Genomic DNA, 20,825 nt, shown 5'->3' with positions numbered 1-20,825 from the left:
AGAGATCGAACCAGTACATCCTAAAGGAGATCAGTCCTGAATATTCATTGGAAGGACTGATGCGGCAGCTGAAACTCCAATACTTTGGCCACCTGATGCGAAGAGCTGACTCATTGGAAAAGACCCTGATGCTGGGAAAGATTGAGGGCAGGAGGAGATGGGGACGACAGAGGATGAAATGGTTGGATGGCATCACTGACTCAATGGACATGAGTTTGAGTAAACTCTGGGAAATAGTGATGCAGGGAAGCCTGGTGTGCTGCAGTCCATGGGGTCACAAAGAGTCGGACAACTGAGTGACTAAACAACAAAACTATAGCACCAGAAAGGTTTTGGGTGTCTGCAAGTAGTAGAGATGGGCTAAGTTGCTTATTCCTTGATCTAAGATGAGGAGGGTGGGAGTAGGGGTTCCCAGGGCATGCAGGGGATGGGAGGGAAAGTCAGAAACAGAGGGACAGAACATGTTGGGAGTGAAGAGGTGCTCCACAGCTGTGTCTAAGGCATATACCTAGGTCAAAATACAAAACAAAACAAAACAAAACATAAAGGAAATTTTTTTGTTTTTATTTGAAATTTGATATGAATACACACAGGCACACTCACAAATGATTACTAAGGGGAAACCATAATAAAAATTCCATTTTACTAATATATTTGAATCTTTTATCCCCTTGTAAATAAAAGTATCATGCTTCAGGGTGTTTTTGAGTGTCACTGTAATTTATTCTTTTGAAAAACATTTGTTTTGCTTCTGTATAGTCAGTCACATATCCCGTTAGGTTCAAATGTCATTCTTTTTTTAATTAGGATCCAGATAAGACCTATTTATCTCAAGGATATTTTAAATAATTGATAGAACACATCATATCTAATGTAATTGCTATGTATCTTTAATCTTCTTATGATCTATAGGTTCTTTGCCTTCATTCTCAATATTATTTTGTGCAAAGGAAAAGGTTATTTCTAAAAAGTCACTGAAGGCTTTGTAGCTTTAAACTTTTAGATACCCCTCGTCCAAGGTAAGGAGCAATGGCTGCGCTTTGCTGGAGCAGCCGTGAAGAGATACCCCACACCCAAGGTAAGAGAAACCCACGTAAGATGGTAGGTGTTGCAAGAGGGCATCAGAGGGCAAACACACTGAAACCATACTCACAGAAAACTAGTCAAGCTAATCACACTAGGACCACAGCCTTGTCTAACTCAGTGAAACCAAGCCATGCCCCTGGGGCAACCCAAGATGGGCGGGTCATGGTGGAAAGATCTGACAGAATGTGGTCCACTGGAGAAGGGAATGGCAAACCACTTCAGTATTCTTGCCTTGAGAACCCCATGAACAGTATGAAAAGGCAAAATGATAGGATACTGAAAGAGAAACTCCCCAGGTCAGTAGGTGCCCAATATGCTACTAGAGATCAGTGGAGAAATAACTCCAAAAAGAATGAAGGGATGGAGCCAAAGCAAAAAGAACACCCAGCTGTGGATGTGACTGGTGATAGAAGCAAGGTCCGATGCTGTAAAGAGCAATATTGCATAGGAACCTGGAATGTCAGGTCCATGAATCAAGGCAAATTGGAAGTGGTCAAACAAGAGATGGCAAGAGTGAATGTCGACATTCTAGGAATCAGTGAACTGAAATGGACTGGAATGGGTGAATTTAACTCAGATGACCATTATATCTACTACTGTGGGCAGGAATCCCTCAGAAGAAATGGAGTGGCCATCATGGTCAACAAAAGAGTCTGAAATGCAGTACTTGGATGCAATCTCAAAAACAACAGAATAATCTCTGTTTCCAAGGCAAACCATTCAATATCACAGTAATCCAAGTCTATGCCCCAACCAGTAACGCTGAAGAAGCTGAAGTTGAATGGTTCTATGAAGACCGACAAGACCTTTTAGAACCAACACCCAAAAAAGATGTCCTTTTCATTATAGGGGACTAGAATGCAAAAGTAGGAAGTCAAGAAACACCTGGAGTAACAGGCAAATTTGGCCTTGGAATACGGAATGAAGCAGGGCAAAGACTAATAGAGTTTTGCCAAGAAAATGCACTGGTCATAACAAATACCCTCTTTCAACAACACAAGAGAAGACTTTATACATGGACATCACCAGATGGTCAACACCAAAATCAGATTGATTATATTCTTTGCAGCCAGAGATGGAGAAGCTCTATACAGTCAGCAAAAACAAGACCAGGAGCTGACTGTGCCTCAGACCATGAACTCCTTATTGCCAAATTCAGACTGAAATTGAAGAAAGTAGGGCAAACCACTAGACCATTCAGATACGACCTAAATCAAATCCCTTATGATTATACGGTGGAAGTGAGAAATAGATTTACGGGCCTAGATCTGATAGATAGAGTGCCTGATGAACTATGGAATGAGGTTCGTGACATTGTACAGGAGACAGGGATCAAGACCATCCCCATGGAAAAGAAATGTGAAAAAGCAAAATGGCTGTCTGGGGAGGCCTTACAAATAGCTGTGAAAAGAAGAGAAGCGAAAAGCAAAGGAGAAAAGAAAAGATATAAACATTTGAATGCTGAGTTCCAAAGAATAGCAAGAAGATATAAGAAAGCCTTCTTCAGCAATCAATGCAAAGAAATAGAGGAAAACAACAGAATGGGAAAGACTAGGGATCTCTTCAAGAAAATCAGATACCAAAGGAACATTTCATGCAAAGATGAGCTCGATAAAGGACAGAAATGGTATGGACCTAACAGAAGCAGAAGATATTAAGAAGAGGTGGCAGGAAAACACAGAAGAACTGCACAAAACGATCTTCATGACCCAGATAATCACAATGGTGTGATCACTGACCTAGAGCCAGACATCCTGGAATGTGAAGTCAAGTGGGCCTTAGAAAGCATCACTACGAACAGAGCTAGTGGAGGTGATGGAATTCCAGTTGAGCTATTCCAAATCCTGAAAGATGATGCTGTGAACATGCTGCACTCAATATGCCAGCAAATTTGGAAAACTCAGCAGTGGCCATAGGACTGGCAAAGGTCAGTTTTCATTCCAATCCCAAAGAAAGGCAATGCCAAAGAATGCTCAAACTACCGCACAGTTGCACTCATCTCACACGCTAGTAAAGTAATGCTCAAAATTCTCCAAGCTAGGCTTCAGCAATATGTGAACCATGAACTTCCAGATGTTCAAGCTGGTTTTAGAAAAGGCAGAGGAACCAGAGATCGAATTGCCAACATCTGCTGGATCATGGAAAAAGCAAGAGAGTTCCAGAAAAACATCTATTTCTGCTTTATTGACTATGCCAAAGCCTTTGACTGTGTGGATCACAATAAACTGTGGAAAATTCTTCAAGAGATGGGAATACCAGACCACCTGACCTGCCTCTTGAGAAACCTGTATGCAGGTCAGGAAGCAACAGTTAGAACTGGACATGGAACAACAGACTGGTTCCAAATAGGAAAAGGAGTTCATCAAAGCTGTATATTGTCACCCTGTTTGTTTAACTTATATGCAGAGTACATCATGAGAAACGCTGGACTGGAAGAAACACAAGCTGGAATCAAGATTGCCGGGAGAAATATCAATAACCTCAGATATGCAGATGACACCACCCTTATGGCAGAAAGTGAAGAGGAACTAAAAAACCTCTTGATGAAAGTGAAAGTGGAGAGTGAAAAAGTTGGCTGAAAGCTCAACATTCAGAAAACAAAGATGGCATCCGGTCCCATCACTTCATGGGAAATAGATGGGGAAACAGTGGAAACAGTGTCAGACTTTATTTTCTTGGGCTCCAAAATCACTACAGATGGTGACTGCAGCCATGAAATTAAAAGATGCTTACTCCTTGGAAGGAAAGTTATGACAAACCTAGATAACATACTCAAAAGCAGAGACATTACTTTGCCAACAAAGGTCCATCTAGTCAAGGCTATGGTTTTTCCTGTGGTCATGTATGGATGTGAGACTTGGACTGTGAAGAAGGCTGAGCGCCGAAGAATTGATGCTTTTGAACTGTGGTGTTGGAGAAGACTCTTGAGAGTCCCTTGGACTGCAAGGAGATCCAACCAGTCCATTCTGAAGGAGATCAGCTGTGGGTGTTCTTTGGAAGGAATGATGCTAAAGCTGAAACTCCAGTACTTTGGCCCCCTCATGCGAAGAGTTGACTCATTGGAAAAGACTCTGATGCTGGGAGGGATTGGGGGCAAGAGGAGAAGGGGACGACAGAGGATGAGATGGCTGGATGGCATCACTGACTTGATGGACATGAGTCTGAGTGAACTCCGGGAGTTGGTGATGGACAGGGAGGCCTGGCGTGCTGCGATTCATGGGGTCGCAAAGAGTTGACACCACTGAGCGACTGATCTGATCTAATTTGATTATATCAGCTGCTTTCTAGATATGCGTCAAACTTTCTTGATGGTTTTGAAAGAATGCGTGTTGAAGTTTTTTAACTAAAGTTTTTATTTATAATTTATAATTTTTTTTAGTTATTTGTAATTTTTAATACTAGTTGCTAAATGTCCAGATTGGACTTGTTATATACTTATTTTACAGTGTACAGTTTTCCATAATATTCTGAGTAGACATTTGTCTGAGCCTTTAACTCAATATTTTTAGAAGACATTTGCTTGCTTTTTGGCCAAAGTTAAAACAGAGCTAGTCCGTGTGTACTGAATATTTTTTAATAGGGACAGGTGAAAAGGCTTTATGACATGATTTTAGGAACACCAGCAGTCTTTTTCTGTCTATGGCTAAAATTCTTTGGGTTATTTCTTTCATTTTTAACTGCGTAACCTATTAAGATGTAGATATCACTATTTAGGGAGGTGGTGGGATTCAGTGCCATTATTTGTGCATTAGCATCTTAATAGAAGTTACTTATTATATCATCTTTAAATTCTAATTTTTCTAGAGGCTTTGCCTGGGGGAGTGAAAAAGTGAAAGTGTAGTCGCTCAGTCGTGTGCTGACTCTTTGCGACCCCGTGGACTGTAGCCTACCAGGCTCCTCTCTCCATGGGATTCTCCAGGCAAGAGTACTGGAGTGGGTTTCCATTTCCTTCTCCAGGGGATCTTCCCGACCCCAGGGATCGAGCCTTGGTCTCCCACATTGCAGGCAGGTGCTTTAACCTCTGAGCCACCAGGGAGGCCTGGGGGAGTAAACACCCTGAAGTTGTTGTTTAGTGAAAATAAATGGAGGCCATTCTCTTCCCCTAATACCACTCTCCAATCAAAGATAAAAGCACTGCAGTCCTTCAGATAGAAAGAGATTTACCTGGCACAGTCTATGTGCATTCATGTATGTGTGCATACAGAAAATAGTAGAAGTATTGTGAGGGGTAAAGTCCTTGGGAAAGAAGGAGACATTCATAAGGGAAGTCAGGGAAGGCATAAGGGAATGTCTCTGGGGACCAAATAATCAAGCAGTCAAAACTGAGTTGGTTAATATAGTGACTCAGGGTTCACTACAGTTGAGACAAGTTTTTCCACGTAGTGACAGTGCATGACACAGATCAACGTAATCTGGAAATTGTTCTTATCTTTAAACAGGTTTGCTTGCTGATACTAAGTATTAAAATACCTCTGAGTTAGGAAATTTTCTATTTTCTGCTTGCCTTAGTTTTTCAGAAAATTGAGACTTAGATAAATATCACTTCAAAACAGCGATTTCAGATGAAAATCAAAGTATAATACAAATGAGAATAAACCCTTTTGCACACATACGGAATCCAACCAGTCTCTCAAAACACCAAGCATCTCAGGAGAAGGATCAAAAGCCAAAACCAAGGGACTTTAAACAATTATGAAAAATATAAGCAGGGAAAAGTCAAATATAGAAAATAAAGTAGTTCCTGTTGAATCACTTAAGAACACTAATTTCATTCTAACTCTATAGAAAAATCTGCTAATAAGGTAATTATTTTATTCATTAAGACCAAACATTAAATAGTACCTCTTTAAAAAAAAATAATACAAATCCCCAACATAGTTGTATTTGAGAACAAAGAATTAAGTGCAGAGTGGAAACTTCAGTAATCTGTTAGCATTGATTAATACATACAGAAATCCTCATTCACTCAAATTTTTGTATTATTCTGTTCAAGGGACTATAATTGTGATATAACTGCTGACTGGCAATGTGCGCAGAAGCTCATTGATAATTCTACTAACCTCTTCATAACACACATTTTGGACCCACTTACAGCAGGTTTTACCATTGGCAAGATACTAAGGGGTATACAAAGATGAAAGAGACTGCTCAAGGAACTTGACATCTAAGCTAGAAATCTGGTTAGAATAGGTTCATTTTACACTGTTAGGAAATAAACTGCATGTACTTAATAGTACTACACCTACATACAAAGAAATGCACATAAAATTCAATAAGGAACTCTGTCAAACTTCACAGAATGAGTTTTTATGTACCCAAAAAAAGAACAGTAAAGTCACCCAACTAACGACTCTTGGTCACAAATGTTCCTTATTGATGCTAAGAAACTTCCCCACAGTGGGGGAAATCACAACACAGACCACACATAAATACCTTTCTCTTCACTAAAAGTAATCATAGAGCAAAAGCTTAAAACAATTCATGACAAAGCAAAAAGCAAATCAACTCACCTTAAAAATAATAATGTTATCAGCATTTTCGAAGAGCAAACAAAGACTGAATTAAAAGTTAGTATATGCTGCACTTCAAGAGAAGGTAGCTCCTTAGCCAGGTCTTATTCTAAGCAAAGTCATGAAGTAGTCCTTGACATCCTTTTCCTGACTTCCCTTATGAATGTCTCTTATGAATGTTTTTACCGTTACTTATTGGATATTTTTGGCGTGGTTAATATTACTAAATGAACTAGAATTTGGCTGAAAACTTGAAGCCAAATTTTACTGGATGAATAAGTCATGCTAGTTACTCTCATATAGCAGTGTTTTCATACTTTTTTGTTCACATGTTTCCTATAAGGACTTTTGGAGAATCTAGGTTAGAGAATGTAACTGTAAAAGAATAGTATGAGGGAGACGTATGTATCTAATACAAACAGGTGTTGGTCACATGAATCTAATCATGTATTAAATTAATAGAACTGTACCCCAAAAGAAAATAGATGTGTACTCTCTTGCACATATTTTGGGTGACATCTAAAAAAGTTTTCATCCCAAGTTTAAATAGTTGCTGATTATATGATTTTTGATGTGTTATAAATAATATTTTAAAATAAAACATTGTTAAAAAAAGTAAGAATCTAAATATCACAGTGATTTATCGCTTACCATTACCATCTAACTGCTGAAAGGTGTTGGTTATTCTTGTTTTCTCTGGATTTGTGTTTCTGTCCTACTTCCCTCATTGAATTTTATCCTAATGTGGCATTTTATTGACCGTCCAAACTCATATCATAGTTCTCTGCATCTAAGATAGGTATATAAATTGAAATTGAATGTCTTTTAGTTTCTCTGTGTTTAAAAAATTGTATGCTTGATTTAGGATTCTAACCTGTTAGTACATAAGTGTGTTAGTTGCTCAGTCATGTCCAACTCTTTGCGACCTCATGGACGGTAGCTTGTCAGGCTCCTTTGTCCGTGGAATTTTCCAGGCAAGAATATTGGAGTGGGTTGCCATTCTCTTCTCCAGCGGATCTTCCTGACCCAGGGATCGAACCCAGGTCTCCTGCATTGCAGGCAGATTCTTTGCCTCTGAACCATGGGGGAAGCCTGTTAGTACATAATCAAAACAATATACATTTTTGATATTTAAAAGTAAGATTTTATTAGAAATACGTTAGATCAGCTATTGCTGCAAAAATGCTGTGTAGCAAATAATCTGAAATTTTCAGTGATTTAAAACAGCATTTCTTTTTCTCTCATGAGTCTCTGAGCTAGCTGGGCTTTGGTTGATCTCAGCTGAGTTTTACTAGGTTCAGCTGGGTTTGGCTCCAAACTCCTAGGTCTGCTCTGCATGTCTCAGTCTTCTCTTGAGGATAGTGAAAACACCAGAGGGATGAGAAGCACACATGAAGGCTGTTAAGGCTCTTAATTCATAATTGGCATCCTGCCCACACGGTTGGGCCAAGAAAGTCATATGACCAAGCAAGCCCAACCTCAGTGGGGCAGGGAAATATTCTCTCTCTATTCTAGTGGAAGAAAAGCTGTGACAAACCTAGACAGCATATTTAAAAGCAGAGACATTACTTTGCCGATAAAGGTCCATATATTCAAAGGTGTGGTTTTTTCAGTAGTCATGTATGGATGTGAGAGTTGGACCATAAAGAAAGCTGAGTGCCGAAGAATTGATGCTTTTCAACTGTGGTATTGGAGAAGACTCTTGAGAGTCCTTTGGATTGCAAGGAGATCAAACCAGTCAATCCTAAAGGAAGTCAGTCCTATTCATTGGAAGGACTGATGCTGAGACTGAAGCTCCAATACTTTGGCCACCTGATGCGAAGAGCTGACTCATTGGGAAAATCCCTGATGCTGGGAAAGATTGAAGGCGGGAGGAAAAGGGGACGACAGAGGGTGCGATGGTTGGATGGCATCACCTACTCAGTGGACGTGAGTTTGAGCAAGCTCTGGGAGATGGTGGAGGACAGGTAAGCCTGGCGTGCTGCAGTCCATGGGGTAAAAGAGTCGGACACAACTGAGTGACTGAACAGCAACAACATTCCAGTGGTAGATAACTGCCGAGTCTTTGGGCCAAAGATTTGGATGTATATTTTTGTAACAGGGAGGAACTGAAAAATTGAGACTAACAGTCCAGCCTGTTTTGTGCACTAAAAAAGATAACTTTATGTATTTTTGGCTGTGCTGGGTCTTTGTTGCCGCACGGGCTTTTCTCTAGAAGCAGGGAGTAGGGGCTACTCTAGTTGTGGTACGTGTACTTTTCATTGCGGTGGCTTCTCTCGTTGCAGAGCATGGGCTCTAGAGCGCACAGGCTTCAGTAATTGCAGCTCCCAGGCTGTAGAGCACAGGCTTAATAGTTGTGGCACGCAGACGTAGTTGCTCCATGGCATGTGGGGTCCTCCCAAACCATTGATCGAATCTGCATCTCCTGTGTTGGCAGGCGGATTCTTTTCCACTGAGCCACCAGGGAAGCCCTATTTTGTGCATCTTTTAATGAGATACTTTCTTTCATATCCGTGGATTTTATTTACTAGAATTTCTGAGATACCTAAATTGAGATTGGAACCTGTAGAAGTTAGCCAGGCAAAATCTGGGTAGAGGCAGTGGGCCACAGTATTAGTGGGTAAGGGAATAATATTCGACAAAATCAAAGAGGGTTTGGGGAATTAGAGAGTTGGGTATGTCACAAGCATAAGATGAGAGGCTGGCTGTTTACCAAAAAGAGAATGGGTAGTAGAATAAGGCCCAGGTCCCCACAGAAGAGCCTTTTATGCCATGTGAGGGAGATTAGACTTTAACTTGAATGCAATGTGGGGAAATCATTGGAAGGTTTTAAGCAGAGAGGTTATGTGATCAGATTTTCCTGTGCTCTAGAAGAAAAAAATCATCTTTGTCTATTTGTGCATTTTAGATAGATGTTAGATGGTAGCTCAGACAGTAAAGTGTCTGCCTACAATGCGGGAGACTTGGGTTCAATCCCTGGGTCGGGAAGATCCCCTGGAGAAGGAAATGGCAACCCACTCCAGTACTCTTGCCTGGAAAATCCCAAGGACTGAGGATCCTGGTAGGCTACAGTCCATGGGGTTGCAAAGAGTCAGACACGACTGAGTGACATCACTTGACTTCACTTAGACCATGGCAAAAACCTAGGTGAAGAATGAAGGTAGCCTAAACTAAGGTTGTGGAAATAGAGCCTGAAAGAGATGATGTTGAGCCACAGAGAATTAAAGTATTTTTATCTAGGGAGTACATTGATCATTTTCATTTATATGTAATTTGAATGTTAGAATAAGGGCAGTTTTTCAGTTAACATCAGTCCTCAGTCTTTAATTTTTATAACGGTATGAACGCTAGCCTGCTTGCATGCATGCTACGTTGCTTCAGTCATGTACGACTCTCTGTGATCCTGTGGACTGTAGCCCGCCAGGCTCCTGTGACCATGGGATGCTCCAGACATGAATACTGGAGTGGGTTGCCATGCCCTCCTCATGGGGATCTTCCTGTCCCAGGGATCAAACCTGTGTCTCTTAAGTCTCTTGCATTGCAGGCAGGTTCTTTACAGTGGTGCCACCTGGGAAGCCCAACAATGTGTGTTAAAAAGGATTTTACTATTTACTACTTGTAAATTTTTTTGTTGTTCAGTCGCCAAGTCATGTCTGACTCTCTGTGACCCCATGAACTGCAGCATGCCAAGCTTCCCTGTCCTTCACTATCTCTCTGAGTTTGCTCAAACTCATGTCCATTGAGTCAGTGATGCCATTCAACCATCTCATTCCCCGTCACCCCCTTCACCTCTTGCCCTCAATCTTTCCCAGCATCAGGGTTTTTCCAGTGAGTAAATAGTAAAGGATGGTTTTTTTGAATCCCTTGGGAAAAAGAGTTAATAAATGAATGTCTTATTGAAGCTAGAGAAACACTATTTAGCTGTTTGTTCAGTGACTTAGTGTATATTATCTATTTCCTTGGTTTAACTGTTCCTTCGTCCATAATTCAGAATATTCAGAATACATATTTGGGGGCTTCTCTGTTGGTTCAGTGGTTGAGAATCCACGTGCCAGTGAAGTAGACACAGGTTTGATCCCTCATCTGGGAAGATCCCACGTGCCACAGAGCAGCTAAGCCCGTGTGCTACAACTATTGAGCCAGTGCTCTGAAGCCTGGGAGCTGCAACTACTGAAGCCTGCATGCCTAGAGCCTGTGCTCAGCAACAAGAGAAACCACTGCGGTGAGAAGCCCCCGCTTGCTACAACTAGAGAAAAGCCTGTGCAGCAGCAAAGACCCAGCACAGCCAAAAAATAAATGAATGAAATTATTTGTCTGGAAGAAAAATTCTTGAAATTGTTACTGCTATTAATGGCTTCTAATTGCCAACAAGATAAATCTGCAATTCTTGGTATGGCATTCAGTGTTCTCCAAGATTTGGTCCTTGCTTAGCTTTCCTGCTTGAGTTTTCTTAGCACTTCATTTCATGCGTATATACCCTCCTCCGCACAAAGAACAAGTGGAAACCCTGGGGTCACACTAATTTCTTTTTCAATTTCCATCATGTGATATCACAGTTTGCTGTCGTTAATTCCTTTATTTTTAATGTCTTCATCCTCATTCACTTGACTTCAGATCGTTGATAGAAAAATGACTTGTATGTCTTTAAACTGGAGGTAATAGATGAGGCCCAGATTTCATTTTTCCAGTTTACAGATATATCTCAGGTGCTTTTTATTGTGCTTGGTACAAAGTGGATGTTTGATAAATATTTGAATAATTATTGATGAATTAATACTGAGAGTAGGCATTTTAGAATCTCCTGTGGATTGAATTATTTTGTTTACGTGGGCACAGACATCATATACATTCCATGCAGAGATGTGTGTGTGTGTGTGTATGTGAATGTATGTAAGCAGTTGTTGCATGCTTCCCTAGTCTCAGTGAAACAGCTGACTCCTTGGATTACAGAGGATTGTATTGTAGATCTTTAGGAATGGTCTAGGTTTGTTTGTGAGTCCCTCCCTAGGAATGTTAGCTCTGAGCTTGCATTCAAGTCATTGTACCAGGTGTTAGTTACACTGACTTTGAGAATTCCATGAGGGAAAGAGGATTGGCACATTCCTTTCATCCCTCAGATATTTCGTTATCTTCTGCTTAAATAACGTTGGCAGTGACACATTGCTGTTAACATGCAAAGATCTTAGAATGCTGAATTCCACAAATTTTGTGTGCTTTGGCAGGCTATTACTTTCCTCTAAACTTTTATCACAATTCTTAACAGAAAGGTATTTATTTATATCTAAAATAAGTGTGGAAAGTTTAGATTCTTAAGCTGCAAATTCTCATTTGTAGGTATTTCTAAAATTTAGTGTTCTGCGATATGGCATGACTTTTTATTTTCATAACTGGTGTGAAAATGTATATGCTTCAGCTCCATTTTTTTTCCTTTTTTGTTTTTATTTTTAAAATTATCACATAGTAAAGTTGGGTTTTTTGTTTGTTTCTTTTACAGTTCTGTGATTTTAATCTCTGCAGATTTGTGTAATCCAATAATCAGAACAATTACATCATTTCAAAAAACTTTCTTGTGCAATCTCTCTGTATTCACATCTTTCTTCCAGTCCTGTACCCTGGCAACCACTGGTCTGTTCTCTATCATTATGCAGTTGACCTTTAAATATTAGGTTGGTGCAAACATAATTCCAAGAAGACTGCAAGGTAATGATACTCAGTTAGAAAAACAATCTGAAATGGCAAATTTTGAAGGGATAGGCAGCCCACCATGTTTTTGAAATATAGATTATTTAAAGTGGTGTGTTAATTCCTGATGTATAGCAAAGTGATTCTCTTTGTGTATGTATATATCAATATATATGTGTGTGTGTGTATATATGTATTCATGTATATTTTCAGGTTCTTTTCCATAAGCCATTTTGAGTTTATTCTTAAGCCATTATGAGTTTATTCTTGTATATGGTATGAGGGAGTGTTCTATCTTCATTGATTTACATATGTCCGTTTAGCTTTCCCAACTCTACTTGCCAAAGAGACCATCTTTTCATCATTGTATATTCTTGCCTCTTGTTGAAGATTGATTTTAGGTGTGTGAATTTATTTCCAGGGTCTCTGTTAAGTTCCATTGATCTATACGTCTGTTTTTGTGCCAATATCATGTTGTTTTGACTATTGTATAGTCTGAAGTCTGGGAGGGTTATGCCTCCAGCTTTGTTCTTTTTCCTCAGGATTACTTTGGCAATTTTGGGTCATTTGTAGTGCCATATAAATTCTAGTATTGTTTGTCCTAGTTCTGTGAAAAATGTCATGGACAATTTGATAGGGATCACATTAAATCTATAGATTGCTTTGAATAGTATTGCCATTTTAACAGTATTCTTCCAATCTCAGAGTATGGGATGCCTTTCCATTTCTTGACTCATCTTCATTTTTTTTTTATCAGTGTTTTATACAGCATATAAGTCTTTCACCACTTTGGTCAGGTTGGTTCCTGGATATTTAATTTTTTTGATTTGATTGTAAAAGGGATTATGTTTTTAGTTTTTCTTTCTGATATTTCATTTTTAATGTAACGAAATACAGCCAATTTCTGTATGTTAATCTTGTATTCTGCTACCTTGCTGAATTAGTTTATTCTTGTAGTTTTTGTATGAAGTCTTTAGGGTTTTCTATGTATAGTATGTCATCTGCATAAAATGCCAGTTTTACCTCTTACCTTCCAATTTGGACACCTTTTATTTCTTTTTCTTGTCTGAATACCGTGGCTAGGACTTCCAATACTGTGTCGAATAGAAGTGGTGAGAGTGGACATCCTTTTCTTCTTCTAGATTTTAGTGGGAAGTCTAGCCTCTTTTTTAAACAGACTGATCTCTTAAACTCACAGGGAGAACATCAAGAAATCATCTGAATCAGAAATCCCATTATAAACAGCTGTTGCTGATAATTTATGAAACAATCTGTTAGTACATTTGAGTCACTGTCTTGTATAGGACTACTTACCACTCCTTCACTGGCAAGATGTGATAATCTTCATGTGCTCTGTTACTGTTACACCATCCATTACTTTAGTTGTGAGAAGAAAAGAAGTTAGCACAGACCCTCTCTGTGTATTGGAAAATTAATTGGTTTTGGACATCAGGTTCTAAGGATCACAGCTAAAAAGAGATTATCTGTCCTTAGAGTATGCATTTTAACAACGTTAAACTGGATGAAACCAGTTTTCATTGGAGCATCCAGTATAGTCTGATAGAAAAGGCAGAAACTTCATTGCTAAGGTCTGAAAATAGGACTTGGTATACATTCCTTCTAATCAGCATTTTCATCTTCATCAACCAAATAACTAACTTTTTATGTAGCTCTTATGTTGTATCAGACACTGTTTTAGCATCTTTACATAGAATAACATTTAATTCTTCTGCCACTTCTGTAAGAGTAGGTACTATCATGCTCTCCTTTTTGGATGCAGAATCTGAGGCATAGAAATGTTAGCTTGACGAAGGTCACACAGTTAAGTGTAGAACTAGTATTCAGACACAGAGAATCTGGCTTGAGAGTCTCTGCTCCTTACTGTGCTCTCAGTCAGTTCATTCAGTCGTGTCGGACTCTTTGCAACCCCATGGACTGCAGCATACCAGGCTTTCCTGTCCATCACCAACTCCTGGAGCCTGCTCAAACTCGTGTCCATCAAGTTGGTGATGCCATCCAACCATCTCATCCTCTGTCGTCCCCTTCTCCTGCTGCCTTCAGTCTTTCCCAGCATCAGGGTTTTTTCCAATGAGTCAGTTCTTTGCATCTGGTGGCCAAAGTGTTGGAGCTTCAGCATCAGACCTTCCAATGAATATTCAGGACTGATTTCCTTAAGGGTAGATTGGTTGAATCTCCTTGCAGTCCAAGGGACTCTCAAGAGTCTTCTCCAACACCACAGTTCAAAAGCAGCAATTCGTCGGTGCTCAGCTTTCTTTATGGTCAACTCTCACATCTGTACACGACTACTGGAAAAACCGTAGCTTTGACTAGATGGATCTTTGTTGGTAAAGTAATGTCTTTCCTTTTTAATATGCTGTCTAGGTTGGTCATAGCTTTTCTTGCAAGGAGGAAGCGTCTTTTAATTTCATGGCTGCAGTCACCTTCTGCAGTGATTTTGGAACCCAAGAAAATGAAGTCCGTCACTGTTTCCATTGTTTCCCCATCTATTTCCCATGAAGTGATGGGACCAGATGCCATAATCTTAGTTTTCTGAATGTTGAGTTTTAAGCCAACTTTTTCACTCTCCTTTTTCACTTTCATCAAGAGGCTCTTCAGTTCCTCTTGGCTTTCGGCCATAAGGGTGGTGTCATCTGCATATCTGAGGTTATTGATATTTCTCCCGGCAATCTTGAGTCTAGCTTGTGCTTCATCCAGCCCGGCATTTCTTATGATGTACTCTGCATATAAATTAAATGGTGACAATCTACAGCCTTGACGTACTCCTTTTCTATCTGGAACCAGTCTGTTGTTCCATGTCCAGTTCTAACTGTTGCTTCTTGTTGTTGTTGCTGTAAATAGAATGGCTTTATTTGTTTTCAGAGTTATTAATTGTTCAGTTTCCAGGCTCATAAGTGCCAGAGGTAGAATTTCAATCTCACTCCAAAGTTGTCTCTTTGAGTATAGTCATACATTAAAATTAAAAATGCATATAGTTTGCATTATGTGGTCTGTTTATCTGAGAAATTGAATATTTCTATCAGAGTTAAGATGAGGAGTAATAGTGGTAATAGATGTAAGTGGTTGGCTTAGATAAGCAAATATTCATCAATTATTAGATGTTAATTTTCTCCTATTCCCTATTTTCTAAATTGCTCCTAAATGATGTGGTGCTCAAAAGTCCAAAATTTAAGTTTTGTTTCTGTGGGTTTGGTGTAACATTGCTTTTTTCAGCCTCTTATTCTTCCCTGTCCTTTATTTCTTTTTCTCACAGTCTGGCTCAGCATTTAGAAAATGTTTTGATATCTGATTTATATTCTTCCTCAATCTATCCTATAAGTGTTGTTGTTCAGTCGCTAAGTCATGTCTGACCCTTGGTGATCCTGTGGACTGTATGTAACCTGCCAGGCTCCTCTGTCCATTGGATTCTCCAGGTAAAAATACTGGAGTGGGTTGCCATTTCCTTCTCCAGAGAATCTTTCCCATGCAGGGATCAAACCTGTGTCTCCTGCATTGGCAGGTGAATTCTTTACTACTGAACTACCAGGGAAGCCCATAAATGTTACCAGTGAGCATGATATTCTGTCCTTCTACCATCAAGATAGAATTAGTGGGAATCTAGCAAAACTGATCAGGGAAGTTGATGTTAGTCATACTTTCGGGTTAATTTAAATACACAAAGCCACTGCTCTTGACCTGGGCCTGGTGTTCTGGTGAAGAAATGCTGCTAGTTCCTGCTTGTAAGAATTACATGTTTTTATCTTTTGGGTACCTATAAAGTATTCTTTTTCCTTCCTTTCTGCTCTTCCCTCCCCTCTTTCCTTTTTCCCCCTCCTTTCTTCCCTTTTCCCTTACAGCTCTCACCTGATCTTTGATCTTGTAACCTGGAAGGACCTTATTGGTGGTGGTGGTGGTGGTGGTGGTGGTGTTAAAGCAGAGTTTTTTGCTACACCATGTTGTAAATTAAGCTAGTGATAAGAATGAAGTTTGGGAAAAAAAAGAAGTTTGAGTCATAGTAGACAGTCATGTAATACATAGTATTTATGTAGTACTTATAGTACTGTGTATTTTCAGACAGATCTTCTAGTAAAAATAACTTTAATAGAGAGCTTTATTAACTAAGATTATCATTAAAATTTTTCAGTGATTTTGTAATTTTATTGATATCTTGTTTTAAGCTGGAGAGTTTAGCAATGAAATCATAGGGATTGAATTCTGAGTATGTTTTTATAGATTATTTGAACAAATATGTGTATATGTATGTATTTATTACTATCAGTCCTAAACCAAAAGAACTTTGTAACTTGAAGTATGTTTTTTCCCTTCTTACCTCTAATCATTCATGCTTTAGGGAGAGTTCTATTGGTTTGGACAGCCAGTGCTGCTGAAATAAGGATAATGAATAAGGTCTTTGTTTCTTTTAGTTCAGGCCATTGGAAATATGAGTTCAGCCAGCAGGAAATAGCTTGCAGCCGGGACTCAAGTATAGGGAGTGTAGTATATACACATACACACGCCTCTTCACAGACATTGGAAAACTAGCTCCACCAGTCTGAAAAAGGAGAAGTCAGCTTTTTTGATTTTTAATATCACATGAAAGGATAACATACCAAGTTATCTGCAAGGCAGTGACAAGTGTCCTAAAGAATAAGGTTAGAGGACCTTTAGAGCTCGAAGAAATATTTCCTAATGATAACCACATGTACAATTTTTTTTGTTGTTTGGGATGTTTGTGAGATGAGAAGTAAAGACACCTTCTGTTTTGGTCTAAATATAAGATTCTTCAAAGAAATGAAAGTTGTTAGTTAATTAGAGAAAAGGTGGTATTTTTTTAATGCATTTTGAGTTCTGGCATGACTTATACAAATTTTTAAAACTCTTCTCTGAGTTATTGTGCCTTGACTGTGGAAAAATTTGTAATTGCTCTGCTGCTGGAAGTAAATTCCAGAAATTTCCAGTTTCTTTTGTTGAAATAGACTGGTTGGTGAACACATGTATGTCATTCTGATTCATCTCTTAGGTTTGACTTTAAATGTCATTCTATGCATAGATAGACGAATTGAGGTCATTCCACTTGCGGAGTCTGGCTGTCTTAAAATTCTTCTCCAGAAGGTAAGAAAAAAAACATTTCTCAGTAGTTTTTGTACCACTCTCTACTGAGGCAGCCTCAAATAGTAAAAGGAGCACGGGCTTAGGAGTTATATAAGACCTACACTTTCGAATCCTGGCTTCACCAGCTTACTTTGGAACTTGAATAAGATACTTAGCATTTCTGAGCATTTGTACATTGGTGATAACAAAAACCTGTCCTTCAGGGCTATAGTTAATATAAATTGTAAAGTATCAGTGAAGGTATGTAAAAGTGCCTAGTTTATAATGTGTATTCCATAAATGGTAGCTATTATTGTAATCATACTATAGAGCTAGAATTGCTTTGAGTTGTTTTAAATTTGCATGGAAAACATGCTGGTGGGCGTTTTGTGAACATTAATTAAAAAATACTTGAGTGCCTGCTATATGCACAGTGCAGTTATTAGTACAGAGAAACATTAGTGATCATATTGTTGAATGCAAACAGGTATCTGTTTAAGGAATCTTATTTGCAAATGGCTGGATGACTCTTTCCCAAATGCAAATACCTTAATACTATCTCACAACAACTATACCTTCAAAAAAAAGGACAAATGATAAAGTGAGAAATATTGAGAAGGGGATGCCATTAGGGAGATACTAAAGAGTTCTCTTAGAGACAACACAATCCCTGAGTTCTGCTTATATCACTCCTTTAAACTCTCTTGAAAGAATTCTCTTTCAAGAATGACATCTGCATGTGGAACTAATTAAGCAAGGCAGATACACTTTCTGTTAATAGAAAGAGTTTTCCCCTCAAGCCCATTGAAGAAATAGTTAGCTAGGACCAAACTGTAGATCATACCTCCATAGTTGCATGAAAAGACCATACCTTCTAATAAAAAATAGGAGAAAAACACAGTAGATAGCGAAAATGTGGCCCAGTCAAAATCTCTGAATATAATAAATTACAGCAAGTTTTTTGGGTAAGGTTTTGGCAATTTTTTGGACTCCAAAATCAATACAGGTGGTGACTGCAGCCATGAAATTAAAGGATGGTTGCTTCAAGAAAGAAAAAGCTATGACCAACCTAGACAGCATATTAAAAAGTAGAGACATTACTTTGCTGACAAAGGTCCGTCTAGTCAAAGCTATGGTTTTTCCAGTAGTCATGTATGGATGTGAGAGTTGGGCTATAGAGAAAGCTGAGTGCCGAAGAATTGATGCTTTTGAACTGTGGTGTTGGAGAAGACTCTTGAGAGTCTCTTGGACTGCAAGGAGATCAAACCAGTCCATCCTAAAGGAAATCAGTCCTGAATATTCATTGGAAGGACTGATGCTGAAGCTGAAATTCCAATACTTTGGCCACCTGATGCAAAGAACTGACTCATTGGAAAAGACCCTGATGCTGGGAAAGATTGAAGGCAGGAGGAGAAGGGGACAACAGAGGATGAGATGAGTGGATGGCATCACCGACTAGATGGACCTGAGTTTGAGCAAACTCTGGGAGTTGGTGATAGACAGAGAAGCCTGGCGTGCTGTAGTCCATGGGATCGCAAAGAATCAGACACGACTGAGCATTTGAACTGAACTGATAACAAGTTCTCCATTTCCTTGAAGGTGAAGTTGATAGTCAAGATTTGAATTCTGTTCTGTGAGGAAGATGAAGATCTGTGAAGGGAGAGAGGAGACCTCAACATCTCCCTTGATGTTGACCAATACATAATTAAGTATGACATTTAAAAATAAAACTATAAGCTCATTACTTTCTGAAATAGACTTTTTGAAAACTTTGCTATTTGGTTTTAAGAACATATGATGGCTATTTTTACTTTTGGGTAGTTGATATTTTGCCCACAAAATGAGTAAAATACTTTAAGATTGGATTATAACATGTTTCATTTTAAATTTGGTTCATCCTTGAAAATTGAAATTGTTTATGCTTTATAAAGGTATAAAAACTACTTACCTATTGATGAAGTTGCTTTGAATTTCTTTCTAAAAAGCATATTGTGGGACTTCGTTGGTGGTCCAGTAGACTAAGACTCCAGCCTTCCAATGCAGGGGGCCCAGGTTCGATCCCTGGTTAAGGAACTTGATCCCACATGCAACAACTAGAGACCTGGCATAGAGAAATCAATCAATAAAGCATGTAGCTTTTATAAATCTTGAATCTTAGGAATCTGAATACATAGAAGAAAAATCTAAATGATATAGATCAAATTTGCACACGTCCTAGTAAATCTACAAACTAAATTCTTTCTATTTCCAAGTTCCAAATCTTAAGTTATAGGAATTGGTAGCAAGGAGATCAACCAGTCCATTCCAAAGGAGATCAGTCCTGGGTGTTCTTTGGAAGGAATGATGCTAAAGCTGAAACTCCAGTACTTTGGCCACCTCATGCAAAGAGTTGACTCATTGGAAAAGACTCTGATGCTGGGAGAGATTGAGGTCAGGAGGAAAAGGGGATGACAGAGGATGAGATGGCTGTATGGCATCACCGACTCGATGGATGTGAGTTTGAGTGAATTCCGGGAGTTGGTGATGGACAGGAACTGCGTGCTGCAGTTCATGGGGTCACAAAGAGTCGGACACAACTGAGCGACTGAACTGAACTGATATACATTAATTTTAACGTCAAGGCTAAAAATTGATACGAGTATGTGTTTGAGAACATGTGTAAGAACAAGATAAACTGGATATAAATGTATGAAGAATATTATCAGTATTTATTTCTGGGTGATCAGATCCTGATTGCTGTTAATTGTCTTCCTTACTGTGCATTTTGGATTTTAGAACATGGGCAAGTATTGCTTCTGTAATTAGGAAAAAATGACATGTCAGCAGATATTAAATATATATTCTAGGAAAATGGTTATGAGTCACGCATATAATCCATGCCTTTGAGTCGGGTAGTACTGGAGTCAGACATTTAGGGAGTAGTACTTTGTATTTTTCTCTGTTGTACGATTTTTCCTCCCTCCCAGATAACAGTATCAGTGATGGCTTTCTCCTGGCTGGCAGCATAGAGGCCGTAGGATGCCTGGAGTTGCTGTAAAATATGTGAACCAGCAGTGTTTTATCAGAGCTCTGGTGGCCTTCCTTAACAAGTCTGGAAGCTGAAAGTCCTTGAATGGGTGGACATCATCACACTGACCAAGCATAAAGAGGTTGCTCCTTACAATGAGAACTGGTTTCTACACATGAGCTGCTTCCACAGCATGGCACCTGTACCTCTGGGGAGGAGGTGGAGTTGGCTCAGTGACCAATATCTGAGGGCAAGGGGGGACCCTCAGATACAGTATCATGCCCAGCCAAGCCACTTCAGTGGAAGCTTCAGGAACATGGCCCATTGGGTCCTCCAAGCCCTGGAGGGGCGGAAAATGGCACAAAAGGACCAAGATGGGGGCTGCAAACTGACACTTCAGTGATTGGGACAAAATCACCGGACAAGCAGCATCTGCCAAGAAGAAGCATTAG

General features: G+C 39.3%; 1 protein-coding gene and 1 pseudogene across 4 annotated transcripts in view; both read left to right on the top strand.

The window, feature by feature from the left end:
* Positions 1-20,825, top strand: part of ABL2 (ABL proto-oncogene 2, non-receptor tyrosine kinase) — a 103,824-nt gene that overhangs the window by 44,487 nt on the left and 38,512 nt on the right. The gene's annotated exons all lie outside the window — the stretch shown is intronic.
* The window catches only part of LOC107133254 (small ribosomal subunit protein eS19-like), a 51,182-nt pseudogene extending 30,357 nt beyond the window's left edge, over positions 1-20,825 (top strand).

The sequence above is a fragment of the Bos taurus genome, chromosome 16, assembly GCF_002263795.3.
Source record: "Bos taurus isolate L1 Dominette 01449 registration number 42190680 breed Hereford chromosome 16, ARS-UCD2.0, whole genome shotgun sequence".
Classification (NCBI taxonomy): domain Eukaryota; kingdom Metazoa; phylum Chordata; class Mammalia; order Artiodactyla; family Bovidae; genus Bos; species Bos taurus.
This window is presented reverse-complemented; position numbering and strand designations above follow the sequence as displayed.